Source organism: Apium graveolens, unplaced genomic scaffold (genome assembly GCF_009905375.1).
Source record: "Apium graveolens cultivar Ventura unplaced genomic scaffold, ASM990537v1 ctg8410, whole genome shotgun sequence".
Lineage (NCBI taxonomy): Eukaryota > Viridiplantae > Streptophyta > Magnoliopsida > Apiales > Apiaceae > Apium > Apium graveolens.
In genome coordinates this window covers 19,119-43,457 of record NW_027421154.1, presented here as the reverse complement: position 1 = coordinate 43,457, position 24,339 = coordinate 19,119, and the positions used below count along the sequence as shown (strand labels likewise).

The 24,339-nt window shown below is 36.0% G+C and overlaps 2 long non-coding RNA genes across 3 annotated transcripts; one reads left to right on the top strand and one right to left on the bottom strand.

The window, feature by feature from the left end:
* Nucleotides 1–521: 521 nt before the first annotated feature.
* On the top strand, nucleotides 522–2,434 carry LOC141704915 (uncharacterized). The gene is made up of 4 exons (XR_012568129.1): nucleotides 522–718; nucleotides 1,827–1,951; nucleotides 2,050–2,201; nucleotides 2,331–2,434. It is a non-coding gene; the product is annotated as an uncharacterized LOC141704915 (long non-coding RNA).
* A 13,995-nt stretch (nucleotides 2,435–16,429) lies between these two features.
* On the bottom strand, nucleotides 16,430–18,494 carry LOC141704914 (uncharacterized). 2 transcript variants are annotated; one of them, XR_012568128.1, is made up of 3 exons: nucleotides 18,384–18,494; nucleotides 17,763–17,964; nucleotides 16,430–16,488 (listed from the first exon to the last, which is right to left on the bottom strand). It is a non-coding gene; the product is annotated as an uncharacterized LOC141704914 (long non-coding RNA). The 2 variants fall into 2 exon arrangements; XR_012568127.1 differs by lacking the exon at nucleotides 16,430–16,488 and adding an exon at nucleotides 16,834–17,242.
* Between the last annotated feature and the right edge of the window lie 5,845 nt (nucleotides 18,495–24,339).

The following is a 24,339-nucleotide window of genomic DNA, read 5'->3' as shown; positions in this document are numbered from 1 at the left end:
AATTTTTTATGCATATATTTTGAGGGTATGCAGGTCCTTGCAGTTCATAGGAAATGGGCAGGCAGCCCTTGGAATTCTCAGGAAGTGGCCAGGTACCATAGCCATGGTATCATTATGCTTACTTTCAGTGTTTATTTTATCTTTAAGTTTACATATTAATCCTGTGGGGGTTTAGGTTTATATTGAGCTCCATATAAATTGGGTTTTGCGGATTATCCATCTTATGGAAGTTTATGTTGAGCTCTCATACTCTCTTTGGACCTTAAATATATAATCACTTTCTTCCGAGCTTTGTTTGTTCATTATAAGATGCATGACATAATTAATTTATCTTTAATTTTGTACGTCTTTGTTCTTCTCTGTTTTTAGATATTTTCTTATTTATGTAGGATGCCTATGAACATCTCTTTTTAGTTAAGTATTCAGGCCGCTAATTGTGACCACAATGCGTTATGCATAAAGGCATGCTATTGAATTCAACAGCCACATTAAGTTTATTCATTCACATTTTTCCAGGCTTCCTATCAGATCCCTCAGATTTGGTGGTGTTGTATTGTAAAAACAGACGAAATTAAAGGAAAAAGCAAAGAACTAAATTGAAATATCCTATGCGTTTATATGAAAGTAGCGACCAATGGTTGTGTGCTCGACTTGGCTCTGCAGCTGTAACGAAATCTATGAAGGAGGATCTTAGGCATCTGATATGGCAGCCTCCCAGGTAACTATATATTTTCCTTGAATCTCTGATCGATTTAAAATTGATTGTTTAAAGCATAAATCATATATTTAGCTCTATTATCTCTCTTCCAAATAATATGTGTCTACATATAAAAAAGGAAGTTATAATAGGCTGTCGTGAGATCTTAAATTTAGCCCAATTGTGTATCTAAATTCTTTTAGGCGTAATTATAAACAATTTTTGCTTTTTATTTTCCCTTTATACTATTTCTTTAGGTTTAAATGTGCTTTGCTGAACTGCTTAAGTTGTAATTTAGGTGCAATATTTGGTAATATTCCACCAATAGTGGTGTCATTATTATTAAACTTATTTTGGATGTTATTTGTCGTATAAGGTTTACAATACTGGATCCATACCATTAACGGGTGAGTAGCTTTTTGAGTATCATGTGGAGGTGCACCTATCTGTCATGCCATCCATTCTGAATTTGATGGTTTTCTCCGTTTATGTGTTATAGCTTGCTGATATGTTAGCACAGGCTACATACTATATTTTCCCTTTTTTCATCTCTTTTCATGTAATTAAAAGCTTTGTCCGAGGGGCAGGTCTAGTGAGTTTTTGGTGTTGTGGTTGGGGGTTTCGATGCTGGGTTGTAGTAGATCAGAGTTTTGGGTGGTTTTGGGACATGGGGAGTGCCCGAGGTATGGATTCTGTCTGGAGTGGGGGTTTTATTTTGCAGGTTTTTAGGTCTGAAGGTTTAGATGGGTTCTGTAGTGCTGTTGCAGGTCGTGTAGAGGGTCTGATTTTTTCGAATGCTGGAGAGGTTTTGCTCGTTTTCAGTGTGGAGTTTCGCTTCGAAGTCGTGATGCTGTAGTTTCAAGTGGTTGGTGCTGTTGTAACTTCGAGCGAAGTCTGCAGAATAGGGGAGTTGTTCGTGCAAAGTTTCTCGTGGTGTGACTTCTGTCTGGGGTTTTGGCTGGGTTTTGTTATTGCTGGAATTTGTTTTTGGGCCCGAGTTGTTTTCTTGATTTCTTTGGTAGTTGCTCTACTCGTACTCTCAGGCTCATTGTCTGTTATTTATCACTCGCATCAGACCGTTCCTTGGGCTGTTATTTTGGCAATAATTTCGGTGTATTGCTTGTGTCAGTGTTTAAGCATTATGCTCAGGATTACAACCCTTGTACCGATATAAAGAAAAGCTTCAACCTACGCAGGCTTCTTGGTGATATGCCTAGCATTGAAACTCTTAAGGGCAATATCATCAGCCTCTGGGTAAAAGTTTAACAAATTAGATTTCTTTCCTTTTCTTAAATTAAAATATGTCTCTTGTGTTTTAATTTAATAATGTACATACATAGTTTTGGATCCAGGTTTAACTTTTCACAATTATCTAACCTCAACAATGGAGAACTTGAAGACACTGAAATTATGTAGTGTTGCATTTAATGACGTGTATGTGATTTCAAATGCTCTGTGCTTGCTCAGAAGTATGCCCATGTTGGAATGACTTGAGATAAAAGTGGTGAGTGCTAGTACTAAATTGTGTATTAATTGTTAAAATATTGCTGAAACTTAGATGAGGCACCAACTGATAATTTGTTCTTGATTTCAACTCACGATGCAATGTATATGTTACACTCTTGTAATGCAGGGTTGTGACATGAACTGTGGGAGAAACGTAGAGTTAACAGCTGGACAATATTTGGAATCACCAGATTGTGAGCATGTAACTCTAAACCAACTCCAAAATGTGAGCTCCTTTTATTAAAGCTTTGTGAATAGAAATTCAAATCTATGAGTTCAATGCACCTTAAATTACGTACAAAAGAGACAAATAAATTAGGACGGAGGGAGTATCTTGGAGGAGTTGATCTGGCCTCTATGAATTCTATGAATTGATAATAGAAAGTGAAGGTGACAGGACAAATATTCATGCAACTTAATTCTAGAAGGATAGAAAACATGACCAGGAATTGGTCTTTGAGACATGAGACCTATTTCTTAAAACAGGTACATTCAGTCAGAAGTATGTTCAGCTATTGAGCATTTCCCAGAGCACCGTCTATTTGCATTCACTCGCTAGTCTTTCACCTCTATTGTTAATAACTCTCACAAACTGCAGTCAGATATTCTTTTTGTAATAAATTTTTGGATGATAAAACTACTAATCAAACTGAGCTTTGGACAAGCCAATTCACGATGCTATGTCAAATACAGAGTTACGTTTTTTTTCCACTGTCAAGGCAAAAGGAAAGAAATTGATGATCAACATTCAAGTAACACTTTATTACTCTATTAAAAAACCCGCCATATATTACCATTTCACAATAGAGTTCTCTTCACTCAGGTCCATTGTCAAATACAGAAATTTTGTCTTCACTTATATCAACACTGCAATAAAAGTGACTGATCAGCATTGTATGTCAAGAATGTAGACTGTTATTAATTTCAAACAGTATCTTAAGCCACAAGTATGAGCATCAAAAGTACATAATAATTGAAGTAGTCAAAATCAGAACGTTGTTTTATAACAGAAAAAATATATTGCAAAATCCATGAAATCTGGTAACATGTGACTTAGAAGCAAGATTCTTAACAGAAGTCCGCTTATCCAAAAAAATTCCAGTTAAAATATACTGATAGCCAAGATAGAAACAAAAAATTTGAGCAGAGTAGTGTTTTCTACGATTTAATAGCTGATCTAGGTTGTTACATGAGTAAAATGCCAGCCCACAAAGACAGATTGCTTAGCTAACTATATTTTCATAGATTCAGAGGGGTTAGATTTTACCAATTGAGCATGCAACTGGTGGAAATTTATAATGACAATATACATTTCTTAAATTAAAGAATGCATAAAAGGGATAGGGTATTTCCTTCAGACAGTGTTCATGAGAAGCAGCATAATGCATTCATATTTGGTGTAAATGTTAGAAAAATAATACAAGGTCCCTAATGTAAGATTTGGTGTTGATTACAGAGGTACGCCAATTGAATAATAAACAAAGCTCTTTTACATTTAGGAAGGGAAAACAATCAATCACAATGCACTCTGATAAATTAATAAAAGCATAGGATGATTCCCATAATGCCAAATTAGATAATCAGGCCCTCGAGGATTTCTTACCTAATCAGCCTTGTCCTGTTATTCTTGGACCAAATTGCTTGTAGAGAATTGTCTTGCTGGCTGCGTACACGTCCAAGACAGCCTCTGACACTACAAGCAGCTCCAAGTCACGCATTAGTTGCTCAAGGATTGTAAGTGAAACTAGGTGGTTACCAACTGTCTTCTCTAGCTGTGAAACGTGAAATGTATCTACTCGACTCATCGACTGCATCATGAAAGTATTCTACAACAATCAAATGAAGTAATGAATGATTAAATCACATTAACAGTAGTGAGAAAAATGAAGCAACCAGCACAATCTACACAATGTCTAATCTTTTATAATAAGTGACAAATTTATAAATCCTGCCCATAATTAGATTAAAAAATAGACCATCTTACAGTGAAAAAGAAACAAAAAGGAACACGTAGGAGGAATCCCTCGAGTCCTTCAGCTGGGAGGAAGCTCTCCGTGTGGCTGAGAACTCGTAGGAGGAAGCTTTGAGATGGAAATTCAACGTACTTGGTCTGTTTCTTCCTGTAGTCGTACAACATTTCTCCTAATCTAGTTTTTCCAAAAAACTGATTTGCACCAGAGTAGAGAAACAACCAATCTATCTCCTCCGAACCAATGCCAAAAGTGAACATTTTGTTCCAAACCACCTCACCAGAAACTGCTATTGGTGTCCACAAACTGAGCTCCTTTTCAACAAGTGACCCGTCAGGAACAGTTTTAAGGACCACAGCCACGGAGCCCTCAAAATTCAAAACGTTGGACTTCCTTGCATGAACAAAGCTTGGGTACGAAATCAGTCCAAACAGTTCGGTATGCAAATCAAAAGTTATAATGAAATCCACACCTTCCATATACAAAACCCCGTCAACAACGGGACCAGACCTCAAAACAGGGGATGGGGGGTAATAGAGAAAACTTGGTAACTCAGTATCGACCTTAATGACCCTCCAGGAATCAGAATTTGAAGAATACAAATGCGCTGCTTCCAAACCCACATGTTTATTATCAATTTTCTGATATTCAAGAAATAAAACCTTAAAGTCACAGGATACACAATCAAATCCAAACCCAACTTCAAATTTGTAGGCTTTTAGGACTGGTCGTGGGTTGTCGATGATAACAGTGAAGGGTGTGTGCGGTTTGTCAATAACAGGGGTGCGTGGTGGTGGGTGGAATATTGTATGTCTCCTCTCCTCAGTCATGGTGAAAGCCGCAGGTGGAAGCATGAGTTTCTTAGACATCCTAGTTAGGGGATTTAATAGATATAAATCAGCTTTAAAGTTATGAAAAACACAAACAACACCGTTAGAAGAGCTTACAAATTGTAATAATCAAAAGGGGGCATCAAGGGGATATTCACCGAATAGTGTTTGAGAGAATCGGGGTAGAGAATAGTGGCAGCGTGACAGCCTTCATTATCGTCTACTCTAGAAGTAATCATAATAATAGAGGGTAATTTATTTACAGAAATTAGGTGGTGAGCAATGTGGAATTTAGGTGTTGAAATGATAGAATGCCATAACTTACAAACAGATTTACATCTGAACAGCGAAATGACACAAGTGCGAGAGAGTATGTTGAATATAAGGTCCTTCGATAAATACCTCTCAGCACTTGAAGATAAGATCTCGGCCCCTGCATTGTCTTCTTGAGTTGCTTTTGCTTTGCCCGGATTGTTCCTCTTATTCTTGGATAGGATTGTGTCCTGGTCACAATTCATTCTTTCTCTTTCTAACATATATGATGGCCTTATACACATCATCATTATTTTTACTACTGGATGATGATGATGATTTGTTATGATGTTGTTCTCTAGTAGTATAGTTGAGCATCTTTTTGTTGTGCCTCTTGTTTCCTATTAAGAGAAGTTAAGTGGTTCCTCTTTCTCTTATTAGATGATGATGATGATGATTGGTTCCTCTTTCTCTTATTAGATGATGATGATGATGATGATGATTTAGCGGAAAGATTAGATATCTTCCCTCTTCTTCTTCTTGTTTAGACATATTGTTCATCTTCCTCTTCTTCTTCTTCACAACGGCACAACGGATTGAGGTCCCCAAATCACTCCACATCTTCCTCTTGTTGTTGATGGGTGATGATTTTGATTTATTCTTCCCCTCCTCCTCGACAACATCATCATCATCATCATCATGTTTACACAAAATCCACTTTCCAGCAGGAGGATCCATCGATTGATTGAGTTTAATTTTGATATCTGAATTATTCTGGGTTTTACTTGTTGTGTGTGTCTTGCCCAAATCTTCCTTTGCTGTGTGTATATATATAGGCTTCAGGTCGTTTATCTTCTACTTGCCTGTATACTTCCTATTGGGCCGCCCAACCCTTTTTCGGGCTTTGTTTCCAAATATTTATTTTATTTTGTTTTCAAAAATATTATTTTATTTAGTTTTAAAACTAAATAACCTCTTAGTAATAGCTTATGTGGCACTCATTTTATCAATTGATGCAATCCAATGATGATAGGTAAATAAAATCTTTAGGAAAAAATATAGATAAGTGGTTATGAATGGTTATATATAGCCGATGTCTAAAAACTGGTAATAAAAAATATAGATAAATTTATAGTGAATATCTTTAAAATTATACATATATTTGTTATCTATATTTTAAATAATTATTATAGTCAACAAATTTAGTTAATCTCGTTGGATAATCGGAGATGTTCCGTCGGTTTAATTGTAGTTTTTACAATTGTATGTTTACAAAACAATAGTAACAGGGCTTGTTTGGGCCGGTTTTACCTATTTAATTACCAAACCCGTTTATTGCGGCATAAATATTAAATCATTAATCTCAAAAAAAATATTAAATTCAACCCTATTAACTATGTGATGGTGGGCTTGGGTTAATCGGGTTGAAAGAAATAAAAGCTGTCAAAATTACATATACTAATGTCATTGTAAAATACAAAAAATTAAAAAATTAAAAGCAGGAAATTAAGTACTGAATCCAGAATATTACATCATCCATAAATAGTTCGGAATCCAGAATATTACATCATCCATAAATAGTTTAAGCAATCCCAAATATTACATCACCCATCAATAGTACGTCCCGAAGCTACTACAAAACAGTCTAAAAATTTAAACAAAATAGGCTGAATAGTGACAATCAGTGATCAATGAGATTAATAACAGTGGCTCTACTATTGCACTTCTCATTTGATCCAACACTGCCTTTCTTTTTCCAATAGTATCTACAAAATATACAATATTTGAAATTTCAGAAAACATGTTATAAAATCTACTTCAAGAAATGTATCGAAAAGTGTTTTTCACCTTCTTCAACTTCAAGAAATTCGTAGGATTGAGTTTTTATCCAAATAAGTAGTAGATTTAATTCCACCATGACTACCTTCAACCAACTTTGAGTACAAATGAGCGCCTTCACCATTTTGGACTTAAAAGAACTCCGAAAAGCATCCAGGATTCGTCCACTTGTACTAAATGCAGATTCCGAAGCAACAGTCGAAACTGGAATAGCAAGAATATCTCGAGCAATCAAAGATAAAGTTGGGTACGTGCTAGTATTGTCCTTTCCACCAATTAAGAATGTTGAACTTATCGGTCATAGGGTCTAGAGGTTCTTCAGAATAGTAGATGTCAAGATCACTCTTTTTCTCCGTTGTTCCCATTTGCTGCTGCTGCATATAATTCTCCAACAACCTTCTCTTCCGTGTTTCTTTGCCAACAGTTTAAAACTGGAGAAGGACCTCCACTGTCCTGTTACACGTTAACATTTACAAGTCAAACATGTATGTGTATACTACTAATCGGAAGTACAGAACATGACTGAACCTAGATAATAAACATATTCACTAGCAGCAATAAGTATATCACAGTCAATACAGAAACATGATCAACTGTCCAAAAGAAGATGGCATCTAAAAACTGTTAAGGTGTTGTTGGGTAACACTGTCAAATGTCTAGCAAAGAGTGAGTCATGTAGTTCACAAGATAGCTATTTACATTCTTCAAACTAGAAGAGTTGGTGATCAGAAAAACAATTTTCCTGCTGGAGTGGTGGTTAGCATCTCCGACTCCAATATTAGTATATGGGGCTCTATTTCATTATTTTCTATTAATTAGTACATAACTTCAAATTCCAGGAAGTCAAAGGCTAAAACTGTAACTAATACTTGCCAAATACAGCAAGTAACAATATTTGTAAACTAACTTCCCTGTGTTTGTGGTCATGACTCGTGACTAGGCATTTGAAATATATTAGTTTTCCATCATGTTCAGTTCTTTCAATCATCTGCATACTGACCAACACCAATTTATACCAAGCTATTATCTTCTTCTAAAGTACATAATCAACACTACAGAAATCTACTGACTAGGCTAAAACTGCTTGATCAACACTACAGAAATCAGAAAACAGATTATAAAGTACAGTGCAGCCAGAAAAACTAACCTTAGTACAACCATCTCTAACTCTAGTACTATAACAAACATGTAAGCCGTGCAAAATCGACTCCACCTTCACAACAATCCTAGCAACCGTCTCAGCATCATATACAGATTCAAAACAGTACTTCAAGTACCTCATTTTGTACCCGGGATCGAGTACAACAGCCAAGAACAACATTGGGATTTATATTATCCGCATTTTCCAATATTTGTCGTATTTTCTCTTCATGCTAACAGCCATGGTAGACAATAAAGGATGATCTTGATCTACTAACTCGGCCAGCATAGTGTGAATCTCACATATTTCATGATAAAAGTTATTTGAAGTTTGGTGCAAAGTGCCACTAAACTTCAACGTAACTTCATAAAAGGTAGACAAAAATTTCACAAAAACAGTTGCTGACTCCCAATCATTAGACGATGGAGGTCCAATCATTTTTTTTACCGTTCTCCTTTTTCCATAAAGTAGCTCAAAAATTGGTCGTCCTCCTCGTTCATACTTGTAAATGCTTTTTCAAACTTCAGAGCCGCATCCAGCTCATATACGTGCTATTCCACCTTGTAGGCACGTCTGAGACCAGTCCCCCCTTATAATCAATTCTCTTCTTCTCCACACAACATCTGAATTTAAGTAGCCTTGCTGTAGATGAACGAATGTATCGCACGGAATTACGGATTGCAACTATTGAGTCATGCCACTTTGTTAGTCCGTCATTGACAATTAAGTTTATGATGTGAGCACCACGTCGAACATGGAGATGTTCACCATCAAGAACAACACATTTCCATGCATTGACCCTTCTCCTTACAAAACCAATTGCTACATCATTGGCTGATGCGTTGTCAAGTGTAAACAGAAAATACTTTTTCAACCCCCCATTCAAGCAAACAGCCCTCAATCACCTTCCAATGGTCTCACCTTTATGGTTTGAACTTGACAAAGTTGATTATCTGTTTTATAGCTTCCAATACAGAATCTAATGTAGGTTGCAGTGAGACCATGTAGGACATTTGAGTTCGGGATGTCCAACAATCTGTTGTTAGACTCACCGTTTGTCCAGCGGCTGTCAAATCTTTCATCAATTTAGATTTCTCATTACAAAACAGCGTGTAAATGTCCCGAATAACAGTCAATTCGACTGGGGACCACAAACCTAGGTTGCAGCTCATTGATCAAATTCTTAAAACCTTCCCCCTCCACCAACATGGAAGGCCTGTTCATCCTTCACCACAAACTTCGCCAAGGCATTCCGACATCTTACTTTTTTAAATGTTGCTACGAACAAAACTGCCCTTTCCTTCAAATCTACGTTTAAAGCTAAGCACCTTTTGCTTCCTATCAGCCCATATTTTTTGGATAATTCTTGCATTTCTTTAAGTGAGCCCACAAACTACTTGTTCCAAATCTTGTACTATGACAAGCATAGTTCGCTCCACAATAGTTTACATGTGCATCTTGGACCCTTATGATTTCCACCCTTTATTTGGTAAAATGATCCCACACATCAGAAGTTCTGGTAAGGTTTTCTCTTGGTTGTAAGTGGGTCAACATCATCAGTCTCCCTTTTAGGGGATTTAAGTTCACCATTAGTAATCGAGGGTCATCAGGGGGTTAAGTTTTGATCAGAGTTTGGGGTTAGGAAAGTGTTTGGGTTTTGGGTGGTGTTTAAGATCACTGGAGGAATTTTTGAGTGGAATCAGATATCGGGGGCGGGAATGTTGTTTCCATATTTTTGTCCTAAATCCAAACAAATAATAAATATATATCAAACAAAGATTGAGCCACTCAGTCAAGACTTTATAAATTAATCTATTAAAAACAAATAAATAAGTTAAATCAAGAAACAAATCAAATCATACCAAAGATTTAAAATAAACAAATCAAATCAAGTTTAAAATGAATATCACTACCTATTAAATCATCACAAGTCATTCATTTAGTTACAATCACCACATCCACAGGTCATTTAAGTTACCAAAGATTAAGATTAGCCAAAATACTAATTGAGGATTATCAAAGATTTGACAAATAAATCATACAACTCTCAAATAAAACAAATCAATACTTACAGCAAATCAATATGAATAAAACAAAATATTGAAGAGATTAAAAGAATCTTACAAATTAATTGAAGATTTGGAGCCAATGAGATAGAACTGAAGTGACGAGTGAGGACTGAGGAGTGAGGAGCGGCTGTATAATATGAAATGTAATATTATACAGACTAACTAGGGTTTAGTTGGGGGAAGTTCTGAAGTAATATTGTAAATGGGTCGGGGTCAGGGAATCAGGGAGTGTAAAATATTTAAAATGGGTTGGGCCTAGTTATATAACCGGGTTGGGTTAGTTTAGGTTTTTAAAAGGATAAAATCTTACCCAACCCATTATAAACGGGTTAAATAAAAAATAACCCAATTAATCCACGGTTTTAAACGGTTCAGTTTAAACGGCTCATTTCAGGATTGGGTTGGGTCGGGTCGGGTTTGACGGGTTACGTAATCCATGAGCGGCCCTAATAGGTAGTGCCGCAGTTGTTGCAAAAAATTCTTGTGGAAATTGATTTGCACGCATATCAAATTAACCTTCACCTTTATTCACAATCCTTATGTTAACTGCCTAAGGTTAATATTAATTAATCATAATTAATAATTAATAAATTACGGGATTATTAAAAAATATTTGTCATGCTAAAAGATGACATAACATAAGCGTAAGAAATTTTTTATTTAAAAATTTGATATTATACTGTCAAAACAATCTCAAGCATTAATGTTCTATAATTAAAAGTAGACGATTAAAAATAATATCTTATTAGAATAAGTATTTAAAGTATGTCCTTAGTACGATCATAAATCAAATATAATTATATTATTCTACTATTATTCAAACACCATATTTTTATTTATGAATACAATAAAAATATTATTTTATTTAGTTTTAAAAAAATATTATTTTATTTAGTTTTAAAACTAAATAAATAATATTTTTGAAAACTAAATAAATAAATATTTGGAAACAAAGCCCGAAAAAGGGTTGGCCGGCCAAATAGGAAATAGGGGTGCACATCGGTCGGGTTGGCCGGGTTAAAGGCGATTTTACAACCCGACCCAATTAAATCGACTTGAATTTTTTTAACCCAACCCATAAAATATAATTTCGTTACCCAACCCTACCCGTCGTACATCGGTTTGGGTCGGGTTGGGTTGGTTTGGATGTGTTGAATGATCCGATAAAAAAAGTTCTAATACTATTTATTATCACTCATCTTGAAAATTTAGATAAAAATGAAATTTGTATAATTATAGTTAAAGTACTAATATTTAAATTTGATTAACATCATAATTTTAGTAATGTATATCATATCGTAAATTATATGCATAACTAAATGTTTTAACGATACATCTACAGATGAAAATGAATATGCAAACATAAATTGAACAAATAAAATTATTACCCAGGAAACTTAATATGATATTGGAGATGAGAAAATAATACACAACACATTTAAGATACTATAATAGTTACGTGAAAACATACGAGAAGAGGCGTAAATATATGTCAAACTTAAAAAATTATATAAAATTATGGAGAATATATTAATGAATCGGGTTGGGTTGGGTTATGGTAAAAATATTTGTAATCCGTACCCAACCCATTTATGTCGGGTTGATAAAAAACAATTCATCTATAATTCGGTTTACATTAGGTGGGGTTTTTCGGGTTGAAAAAGGGTTGAGTTGGGTGTCGTTGATCGGTTTGTTCAAACCCATGTGCAGCCAAATAGGAAGTATACAGGCAGTAGAAGATAAACGACCTGAAGCCTATATATATATATATATATACACACACAGCAAGGAAGATTTGGGGCAAGACACACACAACAAGTAAAACCCAGAATAATATTAAAATTAAACTCAATCAATCAATCGAAGAAAGTGGAAAACAAAAATAAAATCAACAATAAAAAAAAAAAAAAAAAAACTCAATCAATCAATCGATGGATCCTCCTGCTGGAAAGTGGATTTTGTGTAAACATGATGATGATGATGATGATGATGTTGTCGAGGAGGAGGGGAAGAATAAATCAAAATCATCAACCATCAACAACAAGAGGAAGAAGATGTGGAGTGATTTGGGCACCTCAATCCGTTGTGCCGTTGTGAAGAAGAAGAAAGAGGAAGATGAACAATATGTCTAAACAAGAAAAGAGAGAAGATATCTAATCTTTACGCTAAATCATCATCATCATCATCTAATAAGAGAAAGAGGAACCAATCATCATCATCATCATCTAATAGAGAAAGAGGAACCATTTAACTTCTCTTAATAGGAACAAGAGCGCAACAAAAAGATGTTCAACTATACGACTAGAGAACAACATCATAACAAATCATCATCATCATCCAGTAGTAAAAATAATGATGATGATAAGGCCATCAGATATGTTAGAAAGAGAAAGATGAATTGTGACCAGGACACAATCCTATCCAAGAATAAGAGGAACAATCCGGGCAAAGCAAAAGCAACTCAAGAAGACAATGCAGGGGCCGAGATCTTATCTTCAAGTGCTGAGAGTATTTATCGAAGGACCTTATATTCAACATACTCTCTCGCACTTGTGTCATTTCGCTGTTCAGATGTAAATATGTTTGTAAGTTATGGCATTCTATCATTTCAACACCTAAATTCCACATTGCCTCACCACCTAATTTCTGTAAATAAATTACCCTCTATTATTATGATTACTTCTAGAGTAGACGATAATGAAGGCTGTCACGCTGCCACTATTCTCTACCCCGATTCTCTCAAACACTATTCGGTGAATATCCCCTTGATGCCCCCTTTTGATTTATTACAATTTGTAAGCTCTTCTAACGGTGTTGTTTGTGTTTTTCATAACTTTAAAGCTGATTTTATCTATTAAATCCCCTAACTAGGATGTATAAGAAACTCATGCTTCCACCTGCGGCTTTCACCATGACTGAGGAGAGGAGACATACAATATTCCACCCACCACCACGCACCCCTGTTATTGACAAACCGCACACACCCTTCACTGTTATCATCGACAACCCACGACCAGTCCTAAAAGCCTACAAATTTGAAGTTGGGTTTGGATTTGATTGTGTATCCTGTGACTTTAAGGTTTTATTTCTTGAATATCAGAAAATTGATAATAAACATGTGGGTTTGGAAGCAGCGCATTTGTATTCTTCAAATTCTGATTCCTGGAGGGTCATTAAGGTCGATACTGAGTTACCAAGTTTTCTCTATTACCCCCCATCCCCTGTTTTGAGGTCTGGTCCCGTTGTTGACGGGGTTTTGTATATGGAAGGTGTGGATTTCATTATAACTTTTGATTTGCATACCGAACTGTTTGGACTGATTTCGTACCCAAGCTTTGTTCATGCAAGGAAGTCCAACGTTTTGAATTTTGAGGGCTCCGTGGCTGTGGTCCTTAAAACTGTTCCTGACGGTCACTTGTTGAAAAGGAGCTCAGTTTGTGGACACCAATAGCAGTTTCTGGTGAGGTGGTTTGGAACAAAATGTTCACTTTTGGCACTGGTTCGGAGGAGATAGATTGGTTGTTTCTCTACTCTGGTGCAAATCAGTTTTTTGGAAAAACTAGATTAGGAGAAATGTTGTACGACTACAGGAAGAAACAGACCAAGTACGTTGAATTTCCATCTCAAAGCTTCCTCCTAGGAGTTCTCAGCCACACGGAGAGCTTCCTCCCAGCTGAAGGACTCGAGGGATTCAATGAGAGTTGAATGCATAAATCACTTGATACTTTTGTTGAGTTGTGCTCTCGATGCACAATAATGAGTTTATGTTCCGACTTGTACACAGATTGAGGGCTTCTAAAGTGTTCCTTTTTGTTTCTTTTTCACTGTAAGATGGTGTATTTTTTAATCTAATTATGGGCATTTATAAATTTGTCACTTGATTATAAAAGATTAGACATTGTGTAGATTGTGCTGGTTGCTTCATTTTTCTCACTACTGTTAATGTGATTTAATCATTCATTACTTCATTTGATTGTTGTAGAATACTTTCATGATGCAGTCGATGAGTCGAGTAGATACATTTCACGTTTCACAGCTAGAGAAGACAGTTGGTAACCACCTAGTTTCACTTACAATCCTTGAGCAACTAATGCGTGACTTGGAGCTGCTTGTAGTGTCAGAGGCTGTCTTGGACGTGTACGCAGCCAGCAAGACAATTCTCTACAAGCAATTTGGTCCAAGAATAACAGGACAAGGCTGATTAGGTAAGAAATCCTCGAGGGCCTGATTATCTAATTTGGCATTATGGGAATCATCCTATGCTTTTATTAATTTATCAGAGTGCATTGTGATTGATTGTTTTCCCTTCCTAAATGTAAAAGAGCTTTGTTTATTATTCAATTGGCGTACCTCTGTAATCAACACCAAATCTTACATTAGGGACCTTGTATTATTTTTCTAACATTTACACCAAATATGAATGCATTATGCTGCTTCTCATGAACACTGTCTGAAGGAAATACCCTATCCCTTTTATGCATTCTTTAATTTAAGAAATGTATATTGTCATTATAAATTTCCACCAGTTGCATGCTCAATTGGTAAAATCTAACCCCTCTGAATCTATGAAAATATAGTTAGCTAAGCAATCTGTCTTTGTGGGCTGGCATTTTACTCATGTAACAACCTAGATCAGCTATTAAATCGTAGAAAACACTACTCTGCTCAAATTTTTTGTTTCTATCTTGGCTATCAGTATATTTTAACTGGAATTTTTTTGGATAAGCGGACTTCTGTTAAGAATCTTGCTTCTAAGTCACATGTTACCAGATTTCATGGATTTTGCAATATATTTTTTCTGTTATAAAACAACGTTCTGATTTTGACTACTTCAATTATTATGTACTTTTGATGCTCATACTTGTGGCTTAAGATACTGTTTGAAATTAATAACAGTCTACATTCTTGACATACAATGCTGATCAGTCACTTTTATTGCAGTGTTGATATAAGTGAAGACAAAATTTCTGTATTTGACAATGGACCTGAGTGAAGAGAACTCTATTGTGAAATGGTAATATATGGCGGGTTTTTTTAATAGAGTAATAAAGTGTTACTTGAATGTTGATCATCAATTTCTTTCCTTGCCTTGACAGTGGAAAAAAAACGTAACTCTGTATTTGACATAGCATCGTGAATTGGCTTGTCCAAAGCTCAGTTTGATTAGTAGTTTTATCATCCAAAAATTTATTACAAAAAGAATATCTGACTGCAGTTTGTGAGAGTTATTAACAATAGAGGTGAAAGACTAGCGAGTGAATGCAAATAGACGGTGCTCTTGGGAAATGCTCAATAGCTGAACATACTTCTGACTGAATGTACCTGTTTTAAGAAATAGGTCTCATGTCTCAAAGACCAATTCCTGGTCATGTTTTCTATCCTTCAGGAATTAAGTTGCATGAATATTTGTCCTGTCACCTTCACTTTCTATTATCAATTCATAGAATTCATGGAGGCCAGATCAACTCCTCCAAGATACTCCCTCCGTCCTAATTTATTTGTCTCTTTTGTACGTAATTTAAGGTGCATTGAACTCATAGATTTGAATTTCTATTCACAAAGCTTTAATAAAAGGAGCTCACATTTTGGAGTTTTTAGAGTTACATGCTCACAATCTGGTGATTCCAAATATTGTCCAGCTGTTAACTCTACGTTTCTCCCACAGTTCATGTCACAACCCTGCATTACAAGAGTGTAACATATACATTGCATCGTGAGTTGAAATCAAGAACAAATTATCAGTTGGTGCCTCATCTAAGTTTCAGCAATATTTTAACAATTAATACACAATTTAGTACTAGCACTCACCACTTTTATCTCAAGTCATTCCAACATGGGCATACTTCTGAGCAAGCACAGAGCATTTGAAATCACATACACGTCATTAAATGCAACACTACATAATTTCAGTGTCTTCAAGTTCTCCATTGTTGAGGTTAGATAATTGTGAAAAGTTAAACCTGGATCCAAAAACTATGTATGTACATTATTAAATTAAAACACAAGAGACATATTTTAATTTAAGAAAAGGAAAGAAATCTAATTTGTTAAACTTTTATCCAGAGGCTGATGATATTGCCCTTAAGAGTTTCAATGCTAGGCATATCACCAAGAAGCCTGCGTAGGTTGAAGCTTTTCTTTATATCGGTACAAGGGTTGTAATCCTGAGCATAATGCTTAAACACTGACACAAGCAATACACCGAAATTATTGCCAAAATAACAGCCCAAGGAACGGTCTGATGCGAGTGATAAATACCAGACAATGAGCCTGAGAGTACGAGTAGAGCAACTACCAAAGAAATCAAGAAAAACAACTCGGGCCCAAAAACAAATTCCAGCAATAACAGAACCCAGCCAAAACCCCAGACAGAAGTCACACCACGAGAAACTTTGCACGAACAACTCCCCTATTCTGCAGACTTCGCTCGAAGTTACAACAGCACCACCACTTGAAACTACAGCATCACGACTTCGAAGCGAAACTCCACACTGAAAATGAGCAAAACCTCTCCAGCATTCGAAAAAAACCAGACCCTCTACACGACCTGCAACAGCACTACAGAACCCATCTAAACCTTCAGACCTAAAAACCTGCAAAATAAAACCCCCACTCCAGACAGAATCCACACCTCGGGCACTCCCCATGTCCCAAAACCACCCAAAACTCTGATCTACTACAACCCAGCATCGAAACCCCCAACCACCACACCAAAAACTCACTAGACCTACCCCTCGGACAAAGCTTTTAATTACATGAAAAGAGATGAAAAAAGGGAAAATATAGTATGTAGCCTGTGCTAACATATCAGCAAGCTAGAACACATAAACGGAGAAAACCATCAAATTCAGAATGGATGGCATGACAGATAGGTGCACCTCCACATGATACTCAAAAAGCTACTCACCCGTTAATGGTATGGATCCAGTATTGTAAACCTTATACGACAAAAAATAGCAAAGCACATTTAAACCTAAAGAAATAGTATAAAGGGAAAATAAAAAGCAAAAATTATTTATAATTACGCCTAAAAGGATTTAAATACACAATTGGGCTAAATTTAAGATCTCACGACAGCCTATTATAACTTCCTTTTTTATATGTAGCACATATTGTCAAACGTTTCTCTGTTAAAACAAATATGAAGCCACATGAAAGTACAGAAGTATTTATATCAATTTACAGGAAAAAAACATAGCCACGACCTCTTTTGGGTTGTACTTGTTGACCTATGCACTGCACAGTTTCAGAAGGTCACATCCATGTGCAGTAAATTTAAAGGTATTAATATTTTCATGTAAGGGAACTTTGAGCAACCTGAAGTTTTGAATCAAAATTTTTTTTGCCTAAAATCCACACATATTATTTGGAAGAGAGATAATAGAGCTAAATATATGATTTATGCTTTAAACAATCAATTTTAAATCGATCAGAGATTCAAGGAAAATATATAGTTACCTGGGAGGCTGCCATATCAGATGCCTAAGATCCTCCTTCATAGATTTCGTTACAGCTGCAGAGCCAAGTCGAGCACACAACCATTGGTCGCTACTTTCATATAAACGCATAGGATATTTCAATTTAGTTCTTTGCTTTTTCCTTTAATTTCGTCTGTTTTTACAATACAACACCACCAAATCTGAGGGATCTGATAGGAAGCCTGGAAAAATGTGAATGAATAAACTTAATGTGGCTGTTGAATTCAATAGCATGCCTTTATGCATAACGCATTGTGGTCACAATTAGCGGCCTGAATAACTAAAAAAGATGTTCATAGGCATCCTACATAAATCAGAAAATATCTAAAAACAGAGAAGAACAAAGACGTACAAAATTAAAGATAAATTAATTATGTCATGCATCTTATAATGAACAAACAAAGCTCGGAAGAAAGTGATTATATATTTAAGGTCCAAAGAGAGTATGAGAGCTCAACATAAACTTCCATAAGATGGATAATCCGCAAAACCCAATTTATATGGAGCTCAATATAAACCTAAACCCCCACAGGATTAATATGTAAACTTAAAGATAAAATAAACACTGAAAGTAAGCATAATGATACCATGGCTATGGTACCTGGCCACTTCCTGAGAATTCCAAGGGCTGCCTGCCCATTTCCTAAGAACTGCAAGGACCTGCATACCCTCAAAATATATGCATAAAAAATTGTACACACATACACATACATTAATTCATTGAAAAGAATTTTAAAGTAATTATACATAAATTTGCACGATAAAATCAATTGTGTTTGAAACGGAGGGCATTTCCATTGTTTTTTTCCTTCAATATAGACCTAAACCCCCACAGGATTAATATGTAAACTTAAAGATAAAATAAACACTGAAAGTAAGTATAATGATACCATGGCTATGGTACCTGGCCACTTCCTGGGAATTCCAAGGGCTGCCTGCCCATTTCCTAAGAACTGCAACGGCCTGTATACCCTCAAAACAGATGAATCAAAAACTGTACAGGTATACACATACATTAATTCATTGAAAATAATTTTAAAGTAATTATACATAAAATTTGCACGATAAAATCAATTGTGTTTAAAACGGAGGGCATTTCCATTGTTTTTTTTGCTCTACAACTTGATTTGAATCTGATCGAGTTTGGGAGAGAGAAAGCAAAGAGTCCGAAACCAACATATATCCTATATGAAAATGGTTTTCATTTTCTTTTAATGCACTATATTGCTTTAAACTTTTCCGGCAGCCAAAAAATTCCTGTGCCAAGATAACTTAATTGTAAGTGGATCATCCAGGAACATGGAGTATCACTGATAGCAGGTTTAGTAAAGCTTTTTTCAATGTCAACTTGCCTCCTACAGAAGGTCTGCAATTATGTTTCATGTTGGTTTGTTCATATTCAATTGCTTATTACCTTGTCATCACGTAATTCAAACTGTGGTCCAAATGACCCTCTTTCTGATTTTGTATACACATGTGGAAATAATGGAACATGAGATTAAAGGAATTTGGAAACTTGCAGCTTGGATCAAGATATTTCATGACACAATCTTTAGTATATTTAATATTTCTTCTTATTATGCCTAAACTCTTAAAAATCTTTTATTTGTATTATCTCAAAATTTTATAAATTTACATATTTGATTTGCGGCATACATGACTAAGAGGATCCATACTGTAGCTTCTTAATCCTTTAATATTGGATCAAAGATAAATTTTTTCTTTGTTTAATATCAAGTTAACCCTTATTCTATTAGTTCAAGAATGGCTTTGTTTGAGGAGTCCGGTAGAATGGCGTTGGTCTTATGGCTCGTGACAGCAATAAGAAGTTGCAGATTTTCCGACATCAGAGTATGGCGTTGGTCAGGCTCGTGACAGCAATAAGAAGTTGCAGATTTTCCGACATCAGAGTATCATTGTCATGCAATCAAAATTTGTATATGAAACGAAATTAAATCCTTCATATGTATTTGCCAAATAATGCTCTTCTTATGTATACAGTGTTTAATAGCAAGGCCAAAGAAAAAAGCTCTAAACAGAAAACTACCAATTTAAGCGCAACTAAGCAAGCATTCCTGATAATTTGTAATGGAAGGAGCAGTAAACACAAAAATTGAGCAGAAGATACAAACCTAGAATTCTGAATCAATTTTTTGTCCTCTTCTTGCTTCTCCAGCCTACAACCCAGAATTTTTTGATGCGAGTGATTAATAACAAATAATGAGCCTGAGAGTACGAGTAGAGCAACTACCATGGCCCCCATACTCGAAAGCATCAGTGAGCGCCGTCCGACTTTGTCTAGCAAAAATGTTGATATCAGAGCAAAAATAGTTTTGCAGATTCCAATACCTATGGTGGCGAGTAGCTTGTGGTCATCTCTCTTTATCCCAGCCTTCTCAAAAATTCGAGGACTGTACAAAACAACAGCATCAACACCTATGACCAAGTATTACAGCTAAAACCATTTAGAATCTGTCAAGCTCGAATAAGTGTGTCATATCTTTTGTAACCCCATAACTTGAGTTTGTCCAATAGATCCTTATTTAAAATCACTTTGCACTCCCATTTAAAATTTATGCATGCCTTCAAGGGAAATCCCCCTAATCATGAGCTCTGAAAATTAAGTAAAAAAACGAACCAAGATATGCATGAATATCTTTATATTAGTATAAAATCAAAGCAAAAACAGCTCAGTTTGTGCTACCCTGTTTTGGTTTTTGTAAAGGATTTTTTTTTGGGTAAATGAGGTCGAGCCTCGTAAAATCTAATAGACTAAAAGAATATACAAAGAGTTTGAACTAGCCACAAAGAAGACTTGAAACAAAACTCCAAGAATTCTAAGGACTAGCTTGAGAAAGAGAAAAACACTAACTTAAAAATAAAGCTAGTCTAAGCAAATAGACCAGCAAATTAAACAAGCAAAAGGCAGCATTCCAAAAGAGACCATGACATTCCAAATTAAACACCAGGAGAAAATTGCCAACTCCCAGCCAATAGATGAAATCCACGCAGCACTACCTATGCCTCCCATCCAAGAAGAGAAAAACATGCACACTCCAAACACCAACCACACACCAATCACCAACACAAAAAACAGTCCATGAGCTCGACAAATCCAGGAAAATGCAGACAGAAAAAATCTCTATCTGCTCCCAAGGACCATGTAAATCAAACGCAGCACAGCAAAAACATAAACCTGCCATACTCCAGCAAATTCTCTACACGCAGCTCGAGACGTGAAGCACAAAAACCCAAGACCCCTGAACTGCTATAATCCAGAAATTGAACAAAGCAACAGCAGAACCCGAAGCAAAATCTTGCAGAAAAATGAAATCCCACAAAAAACATTGCACCAAATCCTCCCAGACTCGAGACAAAAATCTGCAGCAAATTGAAACCCCAGGATCGAACCACCCCCGAAAACAGAAAGCAACCTGCAGACCCATCTGCATAGCTTCAACAGATAACACACACAAAACCAGAGAAACAGACCCTGATTCTGCAGACCCCACAGCAGCACTAAACAATACCTACGGCTTTCAAATTGCTCAGAAACCTCCGAAAACCGCAACTTAAAACTACAGCAGCTCAGCTCGAAGCGAGAAACCACAAAGAAATCAAGAAAAACAACTCGGGCCCAAAAACAGATTCAAAGAAAATATATAGTTACCTGGGAGGCTGCCATATCAGATGCCCAAAATCCTCCTTCATAGATTTCATTACAGCTGCAGAGACAAGTCAAGCACACAACCATTGGTCGCTACTTTCATATAAACGCATATACAAAAACCAGAATCCAGAATTACTTTCATCATCATTGTACACAGTACATATACAAAAACCAGAATCCAGAATTACTTTCATTATCATTATGTCATGTAGCAGTCTTCTGGGTCTGGCCCTTCATTTACACATTCTAATTTACATTTAATATTAATGTACTCTCTCACATGCAGCGAGACCTCGTTTTCCATATCTCCATCCTGATAAAAGGGAAATACCATATTTTGTCCAAGTTCAGGGTCTTTTTTCATTCTAACAATCGATCCTTCCTGATCAAATGCAATAAGTCCACAATTTGTCAGAACATCGGGCCAAACACGGTTTATATACTTCCTTGCTTCTGAGCCCTGATCAAGATGAGCATGCATAAACCATGGGAAAGATGCTACAATCTTCTTATCACGATTAATATAGACCCCCCTATAGATGTGGATAACTTCGAACTCATCGTCGGTGCCCTTCATCCTAATATACCTTGCTTTCATCTCCCTCCAAAAACTGTTAAATGTACCAGGGACGTTCTGAAATAAGATTATGATTCTCTTGCCAATATATTGTGAAAATCGAACTCGGGACCCATTTGTGTGCATAAAGACAGTGTCCAGATCCCAGAACATCTCCAGCTTTAATTTTTTTAACATTTCAAGCTCTAAATTGACAGCACTGCGAAAGCTGAACGGGTATGCTGGAGCACCATAACTCAACAATATATGAGTGCCCAACAGTTCGATGAATTTTCCATGAGGTCCAATAATCACCATCCTTGCCGGTACTGGCACTCCGAGCTCTTGGGGTTGTTGGAAAATCCTCTGCAACTTCTTACTACAATTTGTGTCGTTAAAAGGAAGTGCCAACCAAGGCATTGTCTTAATTTCATTCAAGAAAGAATCTTCAACCATGCGACCACATGTATCATCATGATGCTCGCACCAGCCGTGTGTGTATATAAGAACAATCTCAAACTCTTTCGAGTTTTCTGACAACTCTTGATAAAGCTTCTTAAGTGTCCCTGTGGTGTGAATTCATCATGTTCATCTAGACATGGACAAAAATATAAGCCCACTGCCTTATGATCAAGACCATCGAGGGGTACCTGCCAAATTAAGTAGCATTTGTAAAGAAAGAAACCGATGTTAGTAAAAGTATGTATAGTTGAATGTACATATGAAAAAACTAGTAATACAAAACAGCATACTTGTCAAGGCATACAGAAGAACAAAGACAATAGCGAACTGCGTGGATGCCTAGGAGGTAAGGTGCCCTCCTAGTCGTCCATTAGGGGAATTAGGCGTTTTTCTATATATATAGGCGTATATATTAGATATTTATGTGCATACATTTTAATTGATTCTAACAATAATTACATTATTAATTTAAAGATTAGTCTATTTGATTGAAACAAATAGATTTTACTAACTTTTGTTTGTTTAATTTTGAGACTCTTGTTAGAAGTATGATGGTTCAATACTTGATTGTACAACTTTATAAATTTAACCACTTAAAGACGAAAATAGGCAAAATCAAATCATATATTAAAAAAAAGCACACATTTACGTATAGCTGATTGCCTAAATCTCCTAATGTACGCCTAGGTGTCGCTCACCTAGACTCTGCCTAATTCGCCTAACCTAGTAGAATCAAGACGGTTGATTTCAGCCTAGACGACGACTAAGCAACGTCTTAATAACTATGCAAAACAGACAAATATCTTTATTTTTTGTTAAGAAAACAGACAAATTTGTCTGTTTTCTTAACAACAAAACAGACAAATTTCTAATATCGTTAAAATCAAAAAATGGTGATTTAGCATGCATACCTGGTCTCCATTGTTGTTGACGAGATAATCACGTTCAGGAGTGGCCAAGAGTTTTTGAATGGAAAGAGGCTGCTGCATAAGTAAATTATCTTCCGAATTGATGGATTGTATTCTTTCGTTGGTAAAAGGATAAGCAGCAGCTCCGTACCTGAGAAACAAAGGGTCGGCATCATATTGCAAAACAAAACCTGTTGGGTCAATGATTACAGAACAAGGCATTCTGTGATAATTGTTAAACAGGTTTTCAAGGCATTTCCTGCATTCTAAATCTGAAAACGGAATGGCAGGCCATGGCATTGTGGAAAACATTTTCATAAAAATTTGATGAGGATCGGGAGAAAAATGATCATTAATTGCAACAAGGACGATCTCGAAATCACCTTTGGGCTGTAACTTATTATGTATATCCACCAAGTGTTTTGACACTGTGCCCAAATCGTCGTAATAAGCTGCGAGTGTCATAAAATATAAAACAACAAACTTGCCTGACAGATCCTTGGCCTTAACCCGCTGTTGGTTGGATTTGATAAGAAAATTCCTTTTTTTGGTGAATAAAAGGGCCGACAAATCGACTGTATCACCAATTTTAATAATGTTGCAACTAGTATTGTGCACCTTGTCTGTTTTTGCTTTGCCCGGATTGTTCCTCTTATTCTTGGATAGGATTGTGTCCTGGTCACAATTCATCTTTCTCTTTCTAACATATCGGATGGCCTTATACACATCATCATTATTTTTACTACTGGATGATGATGATGATTTGTTATGATGTTGTTCTCTAGTCGTATAGTTGAGCATCTTTTTGTTGCGCCTCTTGTTCCTATTAAGAGAAGTTAAATGGTTCCTCTTTCTCTTATTAGATGATGATGATGATGATTGGTTCCTCTTTCTCTTATTAGATGATGATGATGATGATTTAGTGTAAAGATTAGATATCTTCTCCTCTTCTTCTTCTTGT